Genomic DNA, 11,722 nt, shown 5'->3' on the forward strand with positions numbered 1-11,722 from the left:
ATGCCGCAATTAAGTAAAAGATCAGCTATTTATTGAATGGCAGAGTGAAACAGCTGGTAGAGCACTGTTTCACAGCGCCATAGGCCTTAGTAGGATCCTGACCTTGGATGCTGTCTGTATGGAGTTTGCACGTTCTCCCTATAACCGCATGTATTTCCTCTGGGTGCTCAAAATTCCTACCACATCCCAAAGATGTGTAGGTTAATTTGCCCCTCATGTGCAGGCTTCGGTGGTGCTTTATTGTCACATGTGTGAAGAGCAAACGCACAGTGAAATTCTTTTCTTACTAACAGTCCAGAAGAGTGTTGCCTTACCATCCCCTATAATCAATTATACAGAAAATGTCCACAGATCCCGCAGGCAAGAGGCATCATGTTTTGGCACTGTTTTCCAAGTAACATCCACGTTCCAGTTGTTATGAACAGGCAAGCCCCAGGCTGGTGCGGGGCCTTCCTTTGTTCCCGGGGGTGCTTACCGCAGCCAACGTCGATGGCATGGTAGGCCCGACCCCGGTTCCCTTTCATCTGCTACCGGCCTTGCTCCTCCACTGTCACGTCCATCGTCGTCTCCATCCTCCTGGTCTCTGGTCTTCGGGGGATGAGCAGCGGCGGCTCAGCGGGCTCTACTTCCAGGCTCTCTTGGATCCAAGCTGCGTTCGCCAGCCCCTCCAAACATGGGCCGGCTTTACGGTTATCCCTACAGGCCACGGTCTGCCAGGTCTTATGGTCGGCCGTGGTCCGCAGGGTGCTGTGATTGGCCGCGGTCTGCCGGCTCGGCAGCATCTCCAGCGAACGTGGAATAATGTGGAACCAGTGACATAAGTGATAGGAGAAGAATTAGGCCATTCGGCCCATCAAGTCTACTCCACCATTCATGGCTGATCTATCTCTCCATCCTAACCCCGTTCTCCTGCCTTCTCCGCAGATTGCCTGACCCGTATTAATTAAGAATTTATCTATCTCTGCCTTAAAAATATCCAGTGACTTGGCCTTCACAGCCTTCTGTGGCAAAGAATTCCATAGGTTCACCACCCTCCGACTAAAGAAATTCCTCTCATCTCCTTCCGAAATGAGCTTCTGAGGCTATGACCTCTGGTCCTAGACTCTCCCACTAGTGGAAACATCCTCTCCACATTGACTCTATCCAGGCCTTCACTAACCATATAACCATATAACAATTACAGCACGGAAACAGGCCATCTCGGCCCTACAAGTCCGTGCCGAACAATTATTTTCCCTTAGTCCCACCTGCCTGCACTCATACCATAACCCTCCATTCCCTTCTCATCTATATGCCTATGCAATTTATTTTTAAATGATACCAACGAACCTGCCTCCACCACTTCCACTGGAAGCTCATTCCACACCGCTACCACTCTCTGAGTAAAGAAGTTCCCCCTCATGTTACCCCTAAACCTCTGTCCCTTAATTCTGAAGTCATGTCCTCTTGTTTGAATCTTCCCTATTCTCAAAGGGAATAGTCCACATCAACTCTGCCTATCCCTCTCATCATTTTAAAGTCCTCTATCAAGTCCTCCCTTAACCTTCTGCGCTGCAAAGAATAAAGCCATAACTTGTTCAACCTTTCTCTGTAACTTAGTTGCTGAAACCCAGGCAACATTCTAGTAAATCTCCTCTGTACTCTCTCTATTTTGTTGACATCCTTCCTATAATTAGGTGACCAAAATTGTACACCATACTCCAGATTTGGTCTCACCAATGCCTTGTACAATTTTAACATTACATCCCAGCTTCTATACTCAATGCTCTGATTTATAAAGGCTAGCATACCAAAAGCTTTCTTTACCACCCTATCTATATGAGATTCCACCTTCAAGGAACTATGCACGTTTATTCCCAGATCCCTCTGTTCAACTGTATTCTTCAATTCCCTACCATTTATCATGTACGTCCTATTTTGATTTGTCCTGCCAAGGTGTAGCACCTCACATTTATCAGCATTAAACTCCATCTGCCATCTTTCAGCCCATTCTTCCAAATGGTCTAAATCACTCTGTAGACTTTGGAAATCCTCTTCATTATCCACAACACCCCCTATCTTGGTATCATCTGCTATAACTATTCGGTAAGTTTCATGAGGTTCCCCTCATCCTTCTAAACTCCAGTAAATATAGGACCATTGCTGTCAAATGCTCATCATATGTTAACCCACTCATTCCTGGGAACATTCTTGTAAACCTTCTCTGGACCTTCTCCAGGGCCAGCACATCCTTCCTCAGTGTGAATTGATAATTGATAGTCAGCATGGACTCAGTGATCTGTTGGGTATTTATCATCTTGAGAACATGTTCTTTGATGGCTCAAACTGGCTTATCCTATGATCTGCAGAGCCAAAGATGCAGGAGGCTAATTTGTCTACCATTATCAACAGCAAATCAATTACAAAGAAAATGAAGACAACAGATGCTGTCCAGAGCTGGACTAACTCAATGTGTCAGGCAGCATCTTTGGAGAACATGGATAGGTGACTGGGTGTTCAAAAGGGAACTGCAGATGCTGGAATATCGAAGGTACACAAAATTGCTGGGGGAACTCAGCGGGTGCAGCAGCATCTATGGAGCGAAGGAAATAGGCGACGTTTCGGGCCGAAACCCTTCTTCAGACTGATAGGGGGTGGGGAAAGAAAGAAGGACAAAGGGAGGAGGAGGAGGAGCCCGAGGGCGGGCGGATGGGAGGAGACAGCTAGAGGGTGAAGGAAGGGGAGGGGGGGAGGGGACAGCACGGGCTAGCCAAATTGGGAGAATTCAATGTTGATGCCAAGGGGACGCAAGGACCCCAGACGGAATATGAGGTGCTGTTCCTCCAATTTCCGCTGGTGCTCACTCTGGCAATGGAGGAGACCCAGGACAGAGAGGTCGGATTGGGAATGGGAGGGGGAGTTGAAGTGCTGAGCCACCGGGAGATCAGGTAGGTTATTGCGGACTGAGCGGAGGTGTTCGGCGAAACGGTCGCCCAACCTACGCTTGGTCTCACCGATGTAGATCAGCTGACATCTAGAGCAGCGGATGCAGTAGATGAGGTTGGAGGAGATACAGGTGAACCTTTGTCGCACCTGGAACGACTGCTTGGGACCTTGAATGGAGTCGAGGGGGGAGGTGAAGGGACAGGTGTTGCATTTCTTGCGGTTGCAACGGAAAGTGCCCGGGGAGGGGGTGGTGCGGGAGGGAAGTGAAGAATTGACGAGGGAGTTGCGGAGGGAGCGGTCTTTGCGGAAGGCAGACATGGGGGGAGATGGGAAGATGTGGCGAGTGGTGGGGTCACGTTGGAGGTGGCGGAAATGGCGGAGGATTATGTGTTGTATTTGCCGGCTGGTGGGGTGAAAGGTGAGGACCAGAGGGACTCTGCCCTTGTTGCGTGTGCGGGGATGGGGAGAGAGAGCAGCGTTACGGGGTATGGATGAGACCCTGGTGTGAGCCTCATCTATGGTGGCGGAGGGGAATCCCCGTTCCCTGAAGAACGAGGACATTTCCGATGCCCTGGTATGAAATGTCTCATCCTGGGAACAGATGCGGCGTAGGCGGAGGAATTGGGAGTAGGGGATGGAGTCTTTACAGGGGGCAGGGTGGGAAGACGTGTAGTCCAGATAGCCATGTGAGTCAGTGGGTTTATAATGTATGTCGGTCAGGAGTCTGTCCCCTGCGATGGAGATGGTGAGGTCAAGGAATGGTAGGGAAGTGTCTGAAATCGTCCAGGTGTATTGGAGTGCCGGATGGAAGTTGGTGGTGAAGTGGATGAAGTCAGTCAGTTGTGTGTGGGTGCAGGAGGTGGCACCAAAGCAGTCGTCAATGTAGCGGAGGTAGAGGTCGGGGATGGGGCCCTGGTATGCATTGAACAAGGATTGGTCGGGGATGGGGCCCCCCTACCCAGTCTAACCACCTGCCTTCCTCTGGCCCCAACTCCCACCCCTGCCGGGTGTTCACCATCCCCCCCGACCTCCCCCTCTCCCCCACCCAACGGTCTGTCCTCAGCAGAGGTCTCACCTTTGTCCCCCTCCGTCCCCATCTCAATGAGTTCCGCGCCCACCATGACTTGGAGAGCTTCTACCGTCGTCTCCGCCTCACAGCGCACTTCCATGGTAAGGAGTCCTCGCCCCCTAATGATGACCCCTTTTCCCGTCTCCAACGCACCCCCTCCTCGTGGAACCCCCCTCAGAAAGTCCCGGCTCTGGAACTCTTCATTCAGAACTGCCGCCGCGACGTCAACCGCCTCAACTTCTCCACTCCCCTTTCTCACTCCAATCTTTCCCCCTCTGAACGCACTGCCATCGAATCACTCCGCACAAACCCAGACTGGGTCATCAAACCAGCCGACAAGGGAGGTGCCGTGGTAGTCTGGCGCGTCGATCTCTACAAAGCTGAGGCCACGCGCCAACTCTCGGACACCTCCTCCTACTTACCCTTGGACCATGACCCCACTGACGAGCACCAGGCCACCATTTCTAGCACCATCACCGACTTCATCAATTCCCACGCCCTACCTGACCAAGCCTCCAAACTCATCGTTCCCCAGCCCCGCACGGCCCGTTTTTACCTTCTCCCCAAAATCCACAAACCCGGCTCTCCCGGCAGACCCATTGTCTCTGCGTGTTCGTGCCCCACCGAACTCATCTCCACATACCTTGACTCCATCCTATCCCCCTTGGTCAAATCCCTCCCCACCTATGTTCTAGACACCTCAGACACTCTCCGCCGCCTCCACGCATTCCACTCTCTGGGCCCTCACCCCCTCATCTTCACCATGGATGTCCGGTCACTCTACACCTCCATCCCCCACCAGGATGGCCTCAGAGCCCTCCGGTTCTTCCTCGACCAGAGGAGCAACCTATACCCAGCCACTGACACTCTCCTCCGCTTAGCGGAGTTGGTCCTCACCCTCAATAACTTTACATTTGACTCCTCCCATTTCCTCCAAACACAAGGCGTAGCTATGGGCACACGCATGGGCCCCAGCTACGCCTGCCTCTTTGTCGGGCACGTTGAACAATCCTTGTTCAATGCATACCAGGGCCCCATCCCCGACCTCTACCTCCGCTACATTGACGACTGCTTTGGTGCCACCTCCTGCACCCACACACAACTGACTGACTTCATCCACTTCACCACCAACTTCCATCCGGCACTCCAATACACCTGGACGATTTCAGACACTTCCCTACCATTCCTTGACCTCACCATCTCCATCGCAGGGGACAGACTCCTGACCGACATACATTATAAACCCACTGACTCACATGGCTATCTGGACTACACGTCTTCCCACCCTGCCCCCTGTAAAGACTCCATCCCCTACTCCCAATTCCTCCGCCTACGCCGCATCTGTTCCCAGGATGAGACATTTCATACCAGGGCATCGGAAATGTCCTCGTTCTTCAGGGAACGGGGATTCCCCTCCGCCACCATAGATGAGGCTCACACCAGGGTCTCATCCATACCCCGTAACGCTGCTCTCTCTCCCCATCCCCGCACACGCAACAAGGGCAGAGTCCCTCTGGTCCTCACCTTTCACCCCACCAGCCGGCAAATACAACACATAATCCTCCGCCTTTTCCGCCACCTCCAACGTGACCCCACCACTCGCCACATCTTCCCATCTCCCCCCATGTCTGCCTTCCGCAAAGACCGCTCCCTCCGCAACTCCCTCGTCAATTCTTCACTTCCCTCCCGCACCACCCCCTCCCCAGGCACTTTCCGTTGCAACCGCAAGAAATGCAACACCTGTCCCTTCACCTCCCCCCTCGACTCCATTCAAGGTCCCAAGCAGTCGTTCCAGGTGCGACAAAGGTTCACCTGTATCTCCTCCAACCTCATCTACTGCATCCGCTGCTCTAGATGTCAGCTGATCTACATCGGTGAGACCAAGCGTAGGTTGGGCGACCGTTTCGCCGAACACCTCCGCTCAGTCCGCAATAACCTACCTGATCTCCCGGTGGCTCAGCACTTCAACTCCCCCTCCCATTCCCAATCCGACCTCTCTGTCCTGGGTCTCCTCCATTGCCAGAGTGAGCACCAGCGGAAATTGGAGGAACAGCACCTCATATTCCGTCTGGGGTCCTTGCGTCCCCTTGGCATCAACATTGAATTCTCCCAATTTGGCTAGCCCGTGCTGTCCCCTCCCCCCCTCCCCTTCCTTCACCCTCTAGCTGTCTCCTCCCATCCGCCCGCCCTCGGGCTCCTCCTCCTCCTCCCTTTGTCCTTCTTTCTTTCCCCACCCCCTATCAGTCTGAAGAAGGGTTTCGGCCCGAAACGTCGCCTATTTCCTTCGCTCCATAGATGCTGCTGCACCCGCTGAGTTCCCCCAGCAATTTTGTGTACCATGGATAGGTGACTTTTTGGTTTGGACCTTTCTTCAGACTTTTGTATTGGTTTATTATTATTGTCATGTGTACCAAGATACAGTGAAAAACTTTGTTTTGCATGCTATCTAGGCAAATTATACCACACGCAAGTACATCAAGTAGTTTAAAAAGAGCATAGAATATAATGTTACAGCTACAGAGAAATAACGTGAGTGACTACGTGAAGAGCACGCATGCGCGACATAGCGTCTCACGCAGTGCAACAGCGACTGGCGGGGGAACGAGCTCCCCCGCAACAAAGTTTAAAACGGGACCTCCAGGTAAGTAAAACTTATTCTGAGGTCGTATTTGAGAAACCCTTGTTGTGCTCTGTTTTATAGAGAACATGGACAAGGGCAGGAAAACAAAGAAGGTCACACCCCATCCGACTGTGATGGCCCAGGAGGGTTCCAGCAGTGGGGGGCGACCGGCGGCACCTGGACTGCACTCGCTGCGGTCCACAGTCACCGACAAACTCCGATGAGTCCGGCACGGAAGACACGCCGCCCCGGAGAGCGGCAAAGGTGACCGTTTGTCCCGCATGGAGCGGTTGATGGAGCAAATGCTCCAGCGGGACTTGCTCTGGGAGATGGGGCAAGCCCGTCAAGGGAGTGCATGCACACCCGCAACAGTGCAATATCCTGCACTGGCCATCGCATCTCCCTCAGCAGAGGGGAGGGTTGGTGACCAGGGCTGGGCTGGTCAAGAAGAGGGGTCATTGGCTAAAGACAACAGCAGTATGCTGGGGGTGCAGGAACAGGAAGAGCTGCTGGGAGTTGTAAACCGCTATGCTGTAACACCGCGAGCGGGACAGCCGTTGCAGACTAAACTGGCGGCTAGTATTGACTACCTGTCCTTCAACCCACTTCAAGAACAGGTAGTCAATGAGGCGTTGGAATTATACACGCCCCCGGAGAATTGTATTTCGCTCAATGTACCGACCGTCAACAACCAAATCTGGGGGTACATTGGGTTGGGCCAAGAACTAAAACTCCAAAAAATTTTGAAGCTCCTGACGTCAGCCATTACATCATACGCTCGTTCCGTGGATGGTGTCGAAATGACCAACACCCAACAAGACACCCTGGCTCTACAGTATGAGATCAACAACCTGCGGAAAGAAGCCATAAGACCTGCCCTCAATCCCAAATTTGCAGGGTTGTGCAAAACTCCGACCTCACAACCTCAAATCCTGCTATTTGGTAAAGACCTGCCAAAGCAGGTAAAAGATCTGGAGGAGGAGTCTAAAGCACTTGGACTCATGAGGGCAGGCTCCGGAACGAGCAAGGCCATGCAACCCAGACGGCAGCACCGCTACGCATCCACCAGCAGGCGTCAACATCATGGTGCTAGTGAAAGCATGGGGCCCACATATCATCCCCGGAGGTCTATTTTAGGACAGGGCCCAGAGCGGATCCCATGGAAGATGCACCAACCCCACACAGCAACACCTCGACCGATGAAGATCCGGAAACCCAAGAAATGGGTCTGAGTATAGAAGCTGGGATGTAATGTTAAAATTGTACAAGGCATTGGTGAGACCAAATCTGGAGTATGGTGTACAATTTTGGTCGCCCAATTATAGGAAGGATGTCAACAAAATAGAGAGAGTACAGAGGAGATTTACTAGAATGTTGCCTGGGTTTCAACAACTAAGTTACAGAGAAAGGTTGAATAAGTTAGGTCTTTATTCTCTGGAGCGCAGAAGGTTAAGGGGGGACTTGATAGAGGTCTTTAAAATGATGAGAGGGATAGACAGAGTTGATGTGGATCAGCTTTTCCCTTTGAGAATAGGGAAGATTCAAACAAGAGGACATGACTTCAGAATTAAGGGACAGTAGTTTAGGGGTAACATGAGGGGGAACTTCTTTACTCAGAGAGTGGTAGCGGTGTGGAATGAGCTTCCAGTGGAAGTGGTGGAGGCAGGTTCGTTGGTATCATTTAAAAGTAAATTGGATAGGCATATGGATGAGAAGGGAATGGAGGGTTATGGTATGAGTGCAGGCAGGTGGGACTAAGGGAAAAAAAGATGTTCGGCACGAACTTGTAGGGCCGAGATGGCCTGTTTCCGTGCTGTAATTGTTATATGTTATATATATGTTAAACCGATGCTAGTGCTTAAGGTTGGGGAGCAACTAACACTATATCTAGTACGGGTGGTAGATGGAACATACAAGAATCATCACTACTACAGACACTGGGTATAAATTATTTGGAAATGTTGGGTGCGTTTAATGGGCTAAATGATTAATTTGCATGTCCGCCTACAAATTGACAATACCACAGTGGTGGCCTATATTAACCATATGGGCGGGATAAAATCGATATCATGTGATAATCTGGTCAACACAATCTGGCAATGGTGTGTCGACAGACATATTTGGCTATCAGCAACTTACCTACCAGGTAAGCTTAATACAGTGGCAGACACCAGGTCACGAAAATTCAACTAACACCGAATGGATGTTAAACCCCAAAGTATTTGCTGAAATTACAAAGCAATTCGCATCCCGACTGAATCACCAGTTATCAACATATGTCACTTGGGAACCAGACCCTGAGGCAGCAGCGATGGACGCGTTTCTCGCTGAATTGGGGAAATTTGTTTTTCTATGCCTTTCCCCCCTTCTGCCTCATCAGTCGGGTCCTACGCAAAATACAAATGGACTCTGCTTCAGGTATTTTGGTAGTACCCGACCGGCCTACACAGCCATGGTTCCCTGTGGTCCTTGACATGGTCACTAAACCACCCATGACCATTCCCAGAAGACCAGATCTGTTGGTCCACCCTGTCACAGGCGAGAGTCATCTGTGCCATGACAGAATAAACCTGTTGGGTTGCAGAATTTAAAAAGACCGTGATTGGACCTGGGACTGTCAAACAGGACCATGGACATGACAGCATCTCACTGACAATCCACCAAGAAACAGTACCTCTCCAGCATCAGGAAGTGGGAAGCGTACTGTTCAAGAACTGGGGCGACATATAGAACAGCAACTATAACGAACGTACTGGAGTTCCTGTCCAGCCTTCACTATGATGAAGGTCTGAGTTACAGTACAATTAATTGTGCTAGGAGTGCTCTGTCAGCCTATCTATGGCAGGCACCAGGACAACCGTCCATAGGATCACATCCGCTGGTGGCCAAACTAATGAAAGGTATCTTTAATACCAACCCCCCTAGACCAAGGTATACCCAGATCTGGGACGTCAGTGTCGTCCTGTCATTTCTAAAGGGATGGTCACCAGCCAGATCCCTGACTCTGGAACAGCTCACCCTGAAAACGGTAATGCTGATGGCTTTAGTCTCAGCCCAAAGGGTCCAGTCCCTACACCATCTATGACTGGACAACATGGTCATATCAGTTGACCAAGTTACATTTACTATCTGGGAGCTGGTCAAGCAGAGCAGACCGGGAACTTCAGGACTAACAATGGAATAACAGGTGTACCCACCTGACACATCTACTACAATACCTCAACACAACCAAAGAATCCCGAGGGAGAGAAAACGCACTATGGGTCAGCTACAAAAAGCCACATGGTCGGGTGTTGGTACAAACCATCTCAAGATGGCTCAGACAGGTATTGGGAGCTGCTGGGATGGATACTGACATTTTTACATCTCACTCCACCAGGGCAGCAGCAACATCGGCGGCTAGGAATATGGACGTGCCATTGGACCATATCCTGGCAACAGCGGGGAGGTCCACGGAAAGAACTTTCCAAACGTTCTATAATAAGCCGATTGCTAAACCTGCATTGTTTGCAGAAAGGATTTTAAATTCTGCAAATATATAATTTAAGCCTGGGGGAGCGTTATTTTCTTTGTTTAAAATAAATATTGTTATTGTTTTTTTTTAAACTGATTCATGTTTGATTACAATAACATACTTCCTCCCTTGGATGACTTCGGCAGTGAGTGAAGTATGTACTGTTACACGGCTTGAAATCACAGAGCTTTAAAATCTTCACGTAGTCACTCATGTGACTCCAAAGTAAAATAGTAAGATTAAACGAGAACTTACCAGTTTGTAGTTTGATCTTTATTTTATGAGGAGTTACGATGAGGGATTACGTGCCCTCCGCTCCCACCCTCAATTATAAAGGTCAACTGGTATCCTAGTTCTTCTTATCTTTACTATGTTTATTTCAATTACTGTGTTCTGTGATTCCACACCGTTGCTTTGAAGAATGTCGCGCATGTGTGCTGGCGGGGTCTTCACGTAATTCCTCATCGTAACTCCTCATAAAATAAAGATCAAATTTCAAACTGGTAAGTTCTCGTTTAATCTTACTATTATACCACACGCAAGTACATCAAGTAGTTTAAAAAGAGCATAAAATATAATACAGCTACAGAGAAATAGCAAATAAAGGTGAAGGGCCCTAGCATACATGGGGACTGTTCAAGAGTCTGATAACAATGAGGAAGAAGCCATTCTTGAAGCTAATGCAATGTGCTTTCATGCTTTTGTGTCTTCTGAGAGAATGTCAGGGGCATGAGTGGTCCTTGATTATGTTAGCTGCCTTTCTAAGGCAGTGTGATGTATGGATTGAGTCAACAGTGGGTGGAAGGAGGGGGGGGGGGTTGAGGTTCAGGGAGGGTGTTGGTGTGCCTGATATCTCCCTCTCACCTGACTCGCAGTCCGAAGAAGGACATTGACCCGAAACGTCACCTATTCCTCTCCAGATCTGCTGCCTGTCCTGTTGAGTTACTCCAGCTTTTTGTGTGGATCTTCAGTAGAAGCCTGATGTCAGAAGGATGGAAATGCCAAGTATTGCAGGAGGGAGGTAGATTGTAAGTGGAAGCCAACTGAAAAAAAAGGGTCAGATGTTCAGAAGGAAGGAATCAGAGACTGGAGCAGAGAGCAATATTGAGATGAAAGCCTCAGAAACCAAGGGATGGAATCTTGGAACTGGTTAAGAAAATGCAAAGTCTTGGGAAACCCATAATATTTAAAAATAAACAAACAGTTTTTACAGTATTACTTACTTGCAAGAAAAAAAACATAATTCAGGGTAAGAAAAAATATAATTCAGAGTGCAGAAACAGATTTAAATCTGATTAAAAACTGCTTGGTGCATTAGTGGGACCGATCCTTGTTTATGGACTATAGTTACTTCAATGTCACACCATTGTGAAGCTATGGGCTCCATCAAGGAACAATTGTTTTGCCCTGAGTTACAGCCAAGACTGTGCTTCTGTTCCCAAGAGAAGCCACTGAGACTCTGCCAGCTTCCATAATTGACTGAAAGGAAGGAGCCATTACCTAAAAAGAAATCTGAAAATATATAATGCAAACCATTTTAAAATTTGGAGCATTCAAAAAATCTAACGAAGGCCTGTAGCGCAGATTGCGGAAA

This window comes from Amblyraja radiata, chromosome 1 (genome assembly GCF_010909765.2).
Source record: "Amblyraja radiata isolate CabotCenter1 chromosome 1, sAmbRad1.1.pri, whole genome shotgun sequence".
Classification (NCBI taxonomy): domain Eukaryota; kingdom Metazoa; phylum Chordata; class Chondrichthyes; order Rajiformes; family Rajidae; genus Amblyraja; species Amblyraja radiata.